Below are 12579 nucleotides of genomic sequence, written 5' to 3'. Positions count from 1 at the left end.
AATCATAAGAGACTCTTAACTATAGAGAACAAACAGGGTTGATGGCGGGAGGTGGGTGGGGGGAAGGGCTAGATTTATGATGGGCATTAAGGAGGGCACTTGTTGGGATGAGTACTGGGGTGTTATATGAAAATGATGAATCACATTCTATTCCTGAAATCATTATTACACTATATGCTAACTAACTAGAATTTAAATAAAAACTTAAAAAAACAAGAAAACTCTGGTTACTATATGGAAAGGAGGCCAGGGGTCAGGGTGGAAGGAGGGTTTAGGGGAAAGGCTAGGGGAGGAATGGATTAGGGCATGGTGGGGATAAGAGTTCTATTCTGATCACATTAAATTTGAGATGCTGATTAGATGTAGTAGCAGTTTCTTAGGGTTGCTGTAATAAATGACCACAAATTGGGTGGTTTAAAAAACAGAAATGTATCCTCTCACAGTTCTGGAGGTCTGAAGTCTGAAACCAAGGCGTCAGTAAGTTTGGTTCCTTCTGGCTGCTCTGAGGAAGAATCTGTTCCATGTCTCTCTCCTAGATCTTCGCATTGCCAGCAATCCATGGCCTATGGATACGTCATTCCAATATCTGCCTCTGTATTCACAAAGCATTCTCCCTGTGTGTCTCTTGTCTTTATGTCTTCTCCTCTTCTTATAAGGATACCAGTCATACTGACTGTAGGGCCACCGTAACCCATTATGACCTAATCTTAACTTGATTATATCTGCAAAGACCTTATTTCCAAAAAAGGTCATATTCATAGGTACAAGAGGTTAGGACTTCAACATATATTTTGGGGAGACAATTCAACCTATAAAGCCTCGTGAAAGGGGATGTTAAGTGGGCCGATAGGTATATAAGGATGACGTTCAGAAGAGAGGTCTGCTTTGGAGATATTAATTTGGCAGTCATAGAAAACCAGCCTAGGGACTAGATGTAGATAGAGAATAGAAGGGGTACTAGGTTGAGCTCTGGGGCTGTTCAATATTTAGTGGTTTGTGGAAGAGAAGGAGCCGGCATAGAAGACTGAGAAGAAGTGGTCAGTGAGGTAGAAAACCAGGAGAATGTGGTGTCCAAGAAACTAAGAGGAGAGAAGTTTCAAGATGGAAGTAGCGGTCAACCTTGCTGAGACGTGGCTCTCAGACCCAGCAGCATGCAGACCAGTGGTGATGCCAACACGATTAATTTCAGTGGAGCAGTGGGGATGGAAGCTCACCCGGAGGGGCTGAAGAGAGGATGTTGAGGGAGAAAGTCAGACAGCAGCTATACACAACTCTTTCAAATTCAAAAAGTTTTGCCATGACACATAGAAAAACTGGGTGACAACAGAGGGAAATGCGGGTAATGGGAGGGTTGTTTATGTTGTAAAGCTGGAATATATTAGAGAATGTTTGTATGATGTTGAACATGTTCTTCTAGTGATGGAAGCAGAGACACTCAATTCACTGTATAAAGAGGGAAGGCAAATCATGGAGGACACATACAGGTAGGGAAGTAGAGCTGGTGCCAGGAAAATGAGGAAGCACTTCAAATTGCTTTTCTTTTTTCCATGAGGGATGAGGCAAGGTCATCAGCTGAAAGTGAGGGATGAAGAGAGTGAAAGATGTTTGAAGAGACAGAAGTTAGGAGGTAGAAGCTTTGATCATGTCGAATAAATATGGGAAGACTACAGAACAGTGAGTGTTCTCTTGAGATTTCCCATGGAACTCTCTCTAGACGCCTTTCTTCTGGGTCTGCACCTCCTCTCAGGAAAGGGTTCTGATTGGCCCTATTCAGGGCATATGCCTATCTCTGGTCCAGTCACTGTATCCAGAGGATGAGATCCTGGGATTGGGCAGACCTGGGTCACATGCCTACCCCTGGGACTAGAGGGACTACTCTTATACCCCTAGAAGTCCCAGCAGAATCAAGCGGAATAGGAGATATTGGACAGACGCTAACTGGGATGTGAGGCAGACAAAAAGTAGCAGATGTCCACTCTCCCTCACTGCTCTCGCAGGGTTGTTCTGAGACCCACTGAAACAGTGTCTGTAAAACCACACTGTGAACTGCAGAGCACTATACCAGGTCAGGGATTCTTACAGGGGCGCTCAGTAAATGATAGGTTTGTTTACTTATTTGCTCACTCAGTAAACAGTTACTTAAGCCTCTAAGTGACCCTAGCTCTATGCCAGGTTTACGAAGGAGAGGAGACAAATCATGAATAAGATGTGATCTGCCCCAAGGAGCTTGAAGTTCAGGAAAGCTTTGTTAGTTCAGGTTAGCTTTGTTGTGGTAACAAACAACACAAAATCTTTGTGGTGTATAAACAGCAGTGCTTTATTTCTTGCTCCTCAGCTTCAGGTGAGCTTTGGCTCAGCTCCAAGCGTCTTTTTCACTCTAGGATAGGACATGCCATTCTGTGGCACAGTATAAAGAGGATACTGTGATGGCTCCTAAAGCTTCTGCTCTGATCACTTCTGTTGCCATTTGATTGGCCAGCAAGTCACATGACCAAATCTGGTTGCAACAAGGTAACTATCCTGCTTCCATGGGGAGGACTTGAAACTAACATCGCAATGCATGGTGATTCACAGTACTTTTATAGAGAGAAGTGAACAATTGGGGAAGATAATATAATCATTACAAAGGGGTACAAGCACATAAATGCTCATTATACAAGAGAAAGTGACTAGAGTCCTTGATGAAGGCATTAGGAGTTCAAAGGGGAGAGATCAGAGAAGGCATCTTGGAGGAAGTGGCTTTAGGGCTGAGTCTTGAACAATACCAGAGGATCTAGATGGGTATAGAAGAAGAGAGGGCATTCTAGCAGAGGAACAGCATGAGAAAGCCACAGAAGAGGGAAAGTGGAAACTTAGACAAGGAATGGTGAATGGTTTAGTTAACCTAATGTAGAGGAATTGGGAACAAATAATAGAAAGATGGTAAAGTTACTATGCCTGCCGGCCTCCAGGAGCGTTCAGAGGCTCTCATCCCCACCCCATCCACCTGCCCAGCCAGGGGTTCCTGGACTGGGGAAGGGCATGCAGTTGCTGGTAAATGAGTCCAGGGCAGGCCAGCCTTTGGCTAGACTCTTCTGCCCTTCTTGTTTTGGTCAAACCCAGGTCCTATCCCAGACTCAGCTTCTCCCAATGCCTTTTTCAAACTTTGTTGGAAATTGTACTCCCAATGTTCTTATAAAGGTTTCTATGTGACTTCTGTGTGTTTCCTCTGTCTGCATCAGCTAGCCTGGTATCCAGAGGATACCCCCAAACTAAAGATTTTAAAACAAAAAAAGAGGTCTCCCCAGAGGCAGGGAGATGGACAAGATGACCTGGTGGAAAATCCAACCTTGCAAAGAAAGCTTCATCCTGCTGGCTACTCTATTCCACAATAGCAGTAAAATGAGTTTTTGTTTTGTTTTGTACAGAGTAAGATACCATAATTTATTTTGTCATAATTTCTTCAAAGAAAAATATAATGGCTCTTTAGAGTTGTATTACAGTATGAATTTCATTGCATTTTTTTGGATTCAGCTTGTTATTATAGCAGTGGTTTCAGTTACATGTTTATGTAACAGAAACTTTCTGCTTCTTATTGTTTGATAAGAATGTGATGATCAGTAAAATTAATTTTCAACAATCTTGTTTTTTCTTTATAGTTATCACCTGTGGTACACGGATGCAAAAGCTTTCGGAGAGGGGGTCCTAGCTTATTGGAGTTAATGAGCTGCCTACATTGTGGGCATGTGGTCCAATTGATACTGGCCCTGGGCAGGTTTGCACTTTTAATCATTAATGCCCTGCAGCCTGCTGGAAGCATGGAAAGAAACAGGCTGACTAGAACATGCCAGAAGACAGAGGCAAAGCCACAGGGAAGGCTCCCACTGCCCAGGAGGTGCCTGCATGAAGGCACAAGTGGAGCTCAGGGCCCTGTTGCTGGGCAGAAACCTTGCTGGTCCTGCCTCAAGGGAGGCAGGGAAACCTCTCCCTTGGGTAACCTCCAATGTTAAACATATCAGCAGGGGCCAGGCATATCTCAGGCCTGAGTAGAGGCTTGCACATCACTCACTCCATCATTCATTCACTCAAAAATATATATTAAGTATCAACTCCGTGCCAGCCCCTGGCTACAGTAATAAACAAGACAGACAAGCTCTCTGCCCCTTCAGAGTTTCATTTTAGTCTGCAAAAAAGATAATAAACAAGTTAAGGAATAAATCAGCAGACAATAAACAAGTTAAGGAATAGATCAGCATGATAAGGTCAGCTAGTAATAAGTGCTGTGGAGACAATAAAAGAGTGATGTGATAAGAGTACTTAGGTGAGGGGTAAGCTCACACTAAGTTCTAGTCAGGGATGCTAGGCAAAGCTGACATTTATGCTGAGATTCGAGGCATGGGAAGGAGCCAGCTTTGCAAAGTGCTGGAAGAAAAGCCTTCCAAGCATTAGGAATGACAGGTGCAAAGGCCCCAAGGCAAGGAAAGGCCACAGTTATTTGAGGAAGAGAAAGGAGACAGGCGTGGCTGAAGCTTGACGAGCAGGATGGAGAATGACTGGAGATGAGGTTGGAGAGTTGAATAAAGCTTAGGTTGAGAGTTGAATAAAGCTTAGGTTATACGAAGTTTTGTAAAGCCAAGTATATCAGTCAAAAGACACTCAGGAAAAATCAGAAATCACTCTAGATTTTTCCAGTAGGAGGAATTTAGTTTGAGGAATTGGTAACAAACATGTGGGAAGGGCTAGAGGAGCAAAAAGAGGGAGATGAGGTTATCCAAAGATTAGTGATTGCAGGAAATCACACTATCAGCCCTGAGGTTAGAAGAGCAAGATCAGAAATGAGGACAATTGGACACCTGGGTGGCTCAGTCAGTTAAGCGTCTGACTTCCACTCAGGTCATGATCTCACGATCCCTAAGTTCAAGCCCCGCATCAGGTTCTGTACTGACAGCTCAGAGCCTGGAGTCTGCTTCGGATTCTGTGTCTCCTGCTCTCTCTGCCTCTCCCTAGCTCTCTCTCTCTGTCCGTCTGTCTCTCTCTCAAATATAAAACTGCTCTACCACTGAGGCGGTTATTAGGAACCCTGTGAGCTAGAACCTGAGCACAAGCTTTGTTATTAGGTTCAGGAGGATAATGTATGTAAAATACTCAGCATAGTGCTCAGCACTTAGTAAGGTCTCCATAGACGTGAGCTATGTTATGAAGCCACACTCCAAGTACAATCAACATTACATGGGAGATGCCCAGCCTTTTAAATGAGATATAGGAGATCTTAGCACATGGAAAAGTTGGGAACCAAAGGTTTTAGGAGAGCTCAGTTTAGACAAATTGATAGAATCACAGAATCTCCATTTCCAGTATTCTCCCACAGGACTCGCGCAAAAGACCTCTGCTATGCTGTTTCTGCAAGCTCTGCTCGGACCGAAGTGGGAAATCCAAAGCATTCAACAGAGCATGATGGAGGTTGAAGGCGTGTGGTGGAGCAGTGAGGTGCCAGAGGAGATAATGAGCACTTGTTCCAGTTATCTATTGCTGTGTAGCAAAAGCTTAGAGCTTAAAACAATCATTTTTTTTTATGTTTATCATTCTCTGGATCAAGAATTTGGATGGGGCACGGTGTGGGGATGGTTGTTTCCGTTTCTCAATGTCTGAGGCCTCAGCTGATAAGATTAAAAGGATATGGGTCTCTCAACAGTTTGGGGCTAGAATCCCCAAAGGCTCATTTACTCACATATCTGGTGCTTGGGCTGGATTGACTTGAAGATCAGTACAGTTTTGGTTTAAGATTTTTATTATTTATTTATTTATTTATTTGGGGGAGAGAAAGAGAAAGAGAGAGAGAGAGAAAGAGGAAGAGAGGGGCAGAAAGAGGGAGACAGAGGATCCAAGAGTCCGCTGTGGGGCTTGAATTCATGAACCATGAGATTATGACCTGAGCTCAAGTCAGATGCTTAACCGACTGAGCCACCCAGGCACCCTGACCTGAAGATTAGGACTGGAGACCAGAGTGCCTACACATGACCTCTCTAAGTGCTCTGGCTTCCTCACAACAAGGTGATTGCATGGTAGTTGGACTTCCTACATGGTGACTCAGGGCTCTAAACATGAGTTTTTCAGCTAACAAGGTGGCAGCTACATCTCCTCTCATCACAAAGCCAAGGAAGTTTCTCAGCACTACTTCCACTGTAATCTAGAATGTATAAGGGAGCCCTCAGGACTCAAAGGGAGGGAAAGTATACTCTGCCTCTTGACGGGGGAACAGCAAAGTCTAAAAAAGCATGTGGGGTGGGAGATAGTATCGGACCAATTCTGGAAAATATAATCTGCCACAGGCCTGCAGGCTAGAATTCACACTTTCCATGGGCCTGGGACCTTGCCAGCCATCTTAGGAAGAGAACTTCTGAGCTCCCTGAGAAAGATGGGGCCAAAGGCACATGCCCCTCTCTATGCCCTACCTTCTCCTCCAGAGGAAGTCTCCCCAAAACCCAAAAAGGGAGGAGATCTGTCGCCCAGAATAAGTCTTCATAGAGTCTGCTGTTGAAAACTCAGGGGACATATGTCACCTTAGAGAGCAAGAGAGCTAGAAACTGTGCTAGGGAGTCTCATAACAATTGACCCTGGACAGTGATGATGATAGAGATGATAAGATATTTACTGAGTGCCTATTTGGGACCAGGCACTTGAGTATATCTTTTCCATTTAAGCTTCCAAAGGAAATGTAGAGCCTTAAATGCATGTCAGAAAGCAAGATGATTGAAAATTAATGAGCTAAGGATATATCTTAATAAGTTAGAAAAAAATACAGCAAAATAAACTCAAATAATGTAGAAGGAAATAGCAAGATAAAAAATAGAAATTGAAGAAACAGAAACCAAATATGCAGTAGAGAAGATCAGCCAAGCCAAAAGCCAATTCTGTGAAAACCGATGAATTTCTCATGATAGTGACCAAGAAAAACTTGAAAGAAAAAAAAATAAACAATTTCAGAATGAAAAAGAGGGATTTAAAAAAAAATTTTTTTTTAAAGATGGGGGCACCTGAGTGGCTCAATCAGTTCAGTGTCCAATTTCAGTTCAGGTCATGATCTCACAGCTTGTGAGTTTGAGCCCCGCGTTGGGCTCTGTGCTGACAACTCAGAGACTGGAGCCTACTTCAGATTCTGTCTCTATCTCTCACTGCCTCTCCCCTGCACATGCTCTGTGTGTGTGTGTCTCTCTCTCTAACTCTTTCTCTCAAAAATAAATAAACATTAAAATTTTTTTTTAATTTAAAAAAAGAAGTAAAAAGAGGGATATTGTTATGGACGCTTCAGGTATTAGAAAGAAATGAAGAGAATATTATGAATAATTTTGTACAAATAAAATTGAAGATATATGTGAAATAGACAAATTGCTTGACACATATAACTTACTAATACTGATTCAACCTAAAATAGGAAACCCGGATCATCCTACAACCATTAACAAAATTTAATCAGAAGTCAAAAATATTCCCATGAAGAAAGCCCAGTCTTCACTGATGAGTAGTAAATCTTTAAACACCCCATTAGAGAATGAAGATTCACTTCTTCAGTGGAGGAAACTAGCTCCTGGAGTTCAAGCAACTTGCCTAAGGGCCCAGAGCTAGCAATAGTCAAACTCATGATTTGAACCCTGGTTGACCTGGCTTCAAAGCCAGGGAGCTTAGCCATTACACTCCCCAGCCTCCTCTTCAAATGCTATAATTAGCAGCATATCTGTGAAGGTGAAGGACAAAGCCCTGATGCAAAAACATGCAAGAACAAATTCCACGTTTGCAGATATGGAAGGTAGAGCTCCCTACCTAGAAAAGTCCCAGAAATGAGGAATCTGGTTATTTCCATACAGAGAAGGAACCTGGAAATTATCCCTAGGACGCCACCCTGCCATTTTTCAAGACCTATTTAAGTGCCACCACTGCTTCCCTGCAAGGCACCATAAATCCTGTCCTGAGCCCCAGAGCTGCCCTATAGCACGGTATCTGGGCCTCTTGTATACATTCTCTGTTTTGTATCATTCTCACTAATGTTTTCCAACCTTGAAAATGCATGGCTTCCTAAGAATACAGACCCTAGTTTGAAAAACCTATATTAAAAAGTTAAATGCTGAGGGGTGCCTGGGTGGCTCAGTCGGTTAAGCATCCGACTTCAACTCAGGCCACGATCTCGCGGTCCGTGAGTTCGAGCCCCACGTCGGGCTCTGGGCTGACGGCTTGGAGCCTGGAGCCTGCTTCGGATTCTGTGTCTCCCTCCCTCTCTGCCCCTCCCCCATTCATGCTCTGTCTCTGTCTCAAAAATAAATAAACATTAAAAAAATTTTTTTAAAGTTAAATGCTGATACTCTTGGTGATCAATGGAGCTTTGAAAATTGTAAGGCAACGAGGCCATCCAAAGAATGTTTTTGTGAAGAGGTATTTTTTACAATTTTCACTAAAATAGGGGTGCCTGAGTGGCCCAGTAGGTCGAGTGTCCAACTCCTGGTTTCGGCTCAGGTCATGGTCTTGTTGGTTGGTGGGATGGAGCCTGCATACGATTCTCTCCCCCTTTCTCTGCCCTTCCTCTGCTCTCACTCTTGTGAATGTGCTCTCTCTCTCAAAATAAATAAAGAAACATTAAAAAAAAAAGTTTTCACTAAAATAAAAACTAAACATTTAAATATTCACATAGCAAGTTTTGTGGTCCCTGAAGATAGAATTTATCTTTGTAACAGGCATGAACTGCTCCACGATATAATGTAAGATTTCACTCTCTCTCTAAATCAAAATTAAGTCCAGGTTAAGTTCTATTGGAACACTACAGTATTGTTCCATCTCTTCACTGCCTCCTAGGTAACAGGATTATACAACTACGTTCTTTGCCAGGTAACTATGCAGGTTGCTCCTTTGGGCAGTGTGTTTCTCCAACCCTCGACTCTAGGCTTGGCCACATGACTTGTTTTGACCAGGAGTATTTTAGCAGACTTGACATAAACAAAGACTTAAAATAGGCTTGTGCACTGGGGCTGTTATTCTTGTGCTTCTTCCATCTCCGTGAGATGAACATCCCCCTACTAGCCTACTGATCCTGGAAGGAAGATGAAAGACACATGGGGCAGAGCAAAACTATCCCAGCCAAAGCCACTCTATAAGCAATTAGCTCCCAACTGGTTGCTAAACACATACACTAAACAAATGTTCATTGCTGTGTGTACTGAAATTTGGTGATTGTTATGCAGCATTACTTTGGCCATAGTTGATCGATAAATGCCCCTTCTTTCCAAGATTATCTCGACCTCGGTTTGTTCCAGTTGCCACAGCTATGCCTTCTTCCTGGAATGCGGAGGTACTCCTGAAGGTGGGGGTTCTGAGGCAGCTCTATCCTGTCTGTGACAAGTTTAACCAAGCCTCCCCAAACTGTGTCCCTGTGCTCAGTCCTCACAGTCATGTATGGCACTCAATGATTGCCTGGGTTTGATCCTCAGACCCATAACCTGGGAAACTCATTTAATTTTTCTTTGCCTCATCTGTAAAATGGAAAAAATAATAGTACTTACTTGATAGAGTTCTTGGGAGAGATAAATGAATATATATAAAGTACTTAACACAGTGCCTGGCATAGAGTAAATGTGCAAAAAATAGAAACTGTTACTATCATGTATTTGTTCACCTAAATATTCTTCCCTCTAGGTCCTCCCACATCAGAGAACCTGCACTCATGTGAGCTCAGGTTCCTGCTCTGATGGAATTCATACCTTCCTCCCCTTTCTAGTCTTGAGAACTCCAACTCACCCACCTGAGTTGGGCTCATCCATTTTTAGTCCAGGAAGCATTAAACCTCCAATCCTAAACTGTTAAGAAAGCCTGTGTAGAAGTTGTCTTCTGGGCAACTCACTGCTTGCAGATTTTCCTTTCTATGTAGAAACACACAAATCCTGCTGGGGGTCAAGAAAGTCAAGGACACAACTTCTGGCTCTCCCCCAGGAGTGGTGGGAATGCCTTTCATTCCTCTGGGGTGAGCCTACAGCTGAAAAAAACTAGACAGTTATTTTTTCAATATGTCATTCTGCTACACCTAATTCTCAATAAATCTTGGCCATAGACTGTGAATTCCTTCACCATGTTTTATTCATTGTGAACCTCCAGAGCGTAGCATAGTACCCACACTTAGTAGGTGCTTAATAAATGTTGGATAAATGAGTGAAGAATGTAGGTTATAGGACCAAGGCAATTTCCAAATGGGGGCTGTTGGAGAAATAAACATGAGTACCCACAGTACATCCAGCCTTGTGCTCAATGCTGAGGCCCATGCAAGAAAAGTACCAAAACACCTGGAGCCTGTACTCAGTCCTCAAAGAATTAAGCCTACCAAAGAAATAAGGCTCAACCAGAGAAATCACTTGTTCTGTCCCACATCAAAAAGAGCCTATTGAAGTGCTTGATCCAGAAGCTGCTGTGGGCCTGATAGTGTACAGCCTTGGGAAAGGAAGAGGCAAGATGTGGCCTAAGGTTTGAAAGTCTGAGAGGGGCTCAGACACTCAGCAGAGGGCCAATGGCTTGTCGGGTGTCCGAGAACATCACGAGCAAAGGCACAGCATAGGAATGAGTCTGCTATTTTTGGGAAATAACAAGGAGATCAGCCTGACCTGGCTGTAGGACTTGTGATATGGAGTCAAGAGAGATAATTGTGGCTATTTCAGGCTGTGACCTGAGTGTAGAGACCTAGAAGTCAGGCTGGGAGTGGGTCCTGATGAGTCAGGCAATAAAGAATGGGTTCTTGAGAGAAGACATGACAAACATTTGTCTCATTCCAGGACTAAAAAAGATTTTAATCCAATCCAGAGATTCCAGATATGAGCCCACTAGAGGAGCAGACCACTCAGCTCCTCTAAGAAAGTAGAATTTTAAGGTAAGACTGTTTAGTTGTAAGCAACAGAAAAATGCTAGCTAACTTAAGCAAAAAATGATTATATTAGAAAGAAAAGAGGATGGCTCAAAGAATCAAAGAAAATACTGAAGAGGCTATCCCAGAAAGATGAGGAACCAAGACAGTGAAATCAAGGGAGCTGGGGCTAAGGGATAATCCCTTCAGGGTACCACCTTGGGGATCGATGAATTCTTTTTTCATGTCATCCCATGCAAGATTTAAGAAAAAGACCATCTAATTGGCCTAGCTTGGGTCACATGTCAAGCCCTTGGCCAAGCAATGGAGGGAGTCTTCATTAACAGTCCACTAAGATTATAAATGCTGAAGCAGTGCCCCAAGACAAATCCCCAAAGCTGGTGCTAGGGGAAATGGATAGTGGAAAGGACATAACAGTAATTTTCTATGAGGTGTGAACATTGGGAAAACCTAGGGCCTATTTGGCCTTGGAGGGTGAAGAGAGAGGGAAGATGGAGCAATTACCTGAGCTTGTAGGTATTTGTGATGATTAATTTTAGGTGTCAACTTGACTGGCACAGAGGGTGTCCAGATATCTGGTTAAATGTTATACCTGGATATGTCTGTGAGGGTGTTTATGGAGTAGATTGGCACTTGAATTGGTGCATGGAGTGAAGTGGATTGACTAACACCCTCCTCCCTGGCCAGTGCAGGTAGGTAATAATGCTTAACCAGGTATCAGGGCATCCTGTGTCCCAGTTAAGTTGTCACATAGAATTAACCAATCTGGGGGCACTCGGGTGGCTCAGTTGGTTAAGTACACAACTCCTGATTTAGGCTCAGGTCATGAACTCACGATTCATGGGTTCGAGCCCCACATTGGGCTCTTCTCTAACAGCATAGAGCCTGCTTGGGATCCTCGCCCTCTCTCTCTGCCCCCTACCCTGCTTGCTCTCTCTCTCTCTCAAAATAAATAAACATTAAAAAAAAAAAAAAAAAAAAAAGAATTAACCAATCTGTTGAAGGCCCAAAAGGAACAAAAAGGTGGAAGAAGGCTGAATTCCCTCTCTGCCTGACTGCATGATCTGGAACATTGGTTTTCTGCTTCCCTCCAAGTTCCTGCTTCTGAAGCCTTTAGATCCAGACTAGAATCTACACCATTAATTCTCAGGCTCTCGGGCCTGAAAATTATACCCCTTCTTCTCTAGGTCTCCATCTTGTAGATGGCAGATCCTGGGACTTCTCAGTCTCCATAATTGTGTGAGCGAATTCCTTATAATAAATCTCATTTCCTATTTTACATCTATGGCTGTAGTTCTTATTGATTCTGTTTCTCCGGAGAACCCTGAATAATACAGTATACATTTATGACTGGACCCATAGACTCCACAGCTTAGTTCCTCAAGTCCCTCCCTTAGAGGTCTTCAGAGTGACCAGGTAAGAAATGCGCTCATGTGGAGGAGGGGACAAATTGAGGGTCAGGGTGGGAACTCAGACAGTGTTGAAAAACAAACCTATTCAATTTAATAATTTAATTGTTCTAAGGGAGAGGAAGGCAGGATTTGCCATTTCAATGATAAGTCAATCAGGAACAGGCCCTTTCTCGGTCTCTGAAATGCCTAGAGGGTCAGGGTGCTCCCCAACCTTCCCTAGTCTCCTCATACCAAAATGGAATTTCAGGGGCACATGGCTGGCTCAGTTGGTGGAGCATGCGACTCTTGATCTCAGAG

General features: G+C 43.3%; 2 long non-coding RNA genes across 2 annotated transcripts; both read left to right on the top strand.

Moving 5' to 3' along the window:
* Nucleotides 1–447: 447 nt before the first annotated feature.
* Nucleotides 448–7020, top strand: LOC123386017. Its single transcript, XR_006599400.1, has 3 exons — nucleotides 448–1674; nucleotides 2336–2511; nucleotides 3639–7020. It is a non-coding gene; the product is annotated as an uncharacterized LOC123386017 (long non-coding RNA).
* Nucleotides 7021–8578: 1558 nt separating this feature from the next.
* Nucleotides 8579–12153, top strand: LOC123386018. Its single transcript, XR_006599401.1, has 2 exons — nucleotides 8579–10876; nucleotides 11875–12153. It is a non-coding gene; the product is annotated as an uncharacterized LOC123386018 (long non-coding RNA).
* Nucleotides 12154–12579: the final 426 nt, after the last annotated feature.

Source organism: Felis catus, chromosome A1 (assembly GCF_018350175.1).
Source record: "Felis catus isolate Fca126 chromosome A1, F.catus_Fca126_mat1.0, whole genome shotgun sequence".
NCBI lineage: Eukaryota > Metazoa > Chordata > Mammalia > Carnivora > Felidae > Felis > Felis catus.
The sequence above is the reverse complement of the archived record's forward strand: the minus strand, read 5'-3'. Positions and strand labels throughout refer to the sequence as shown.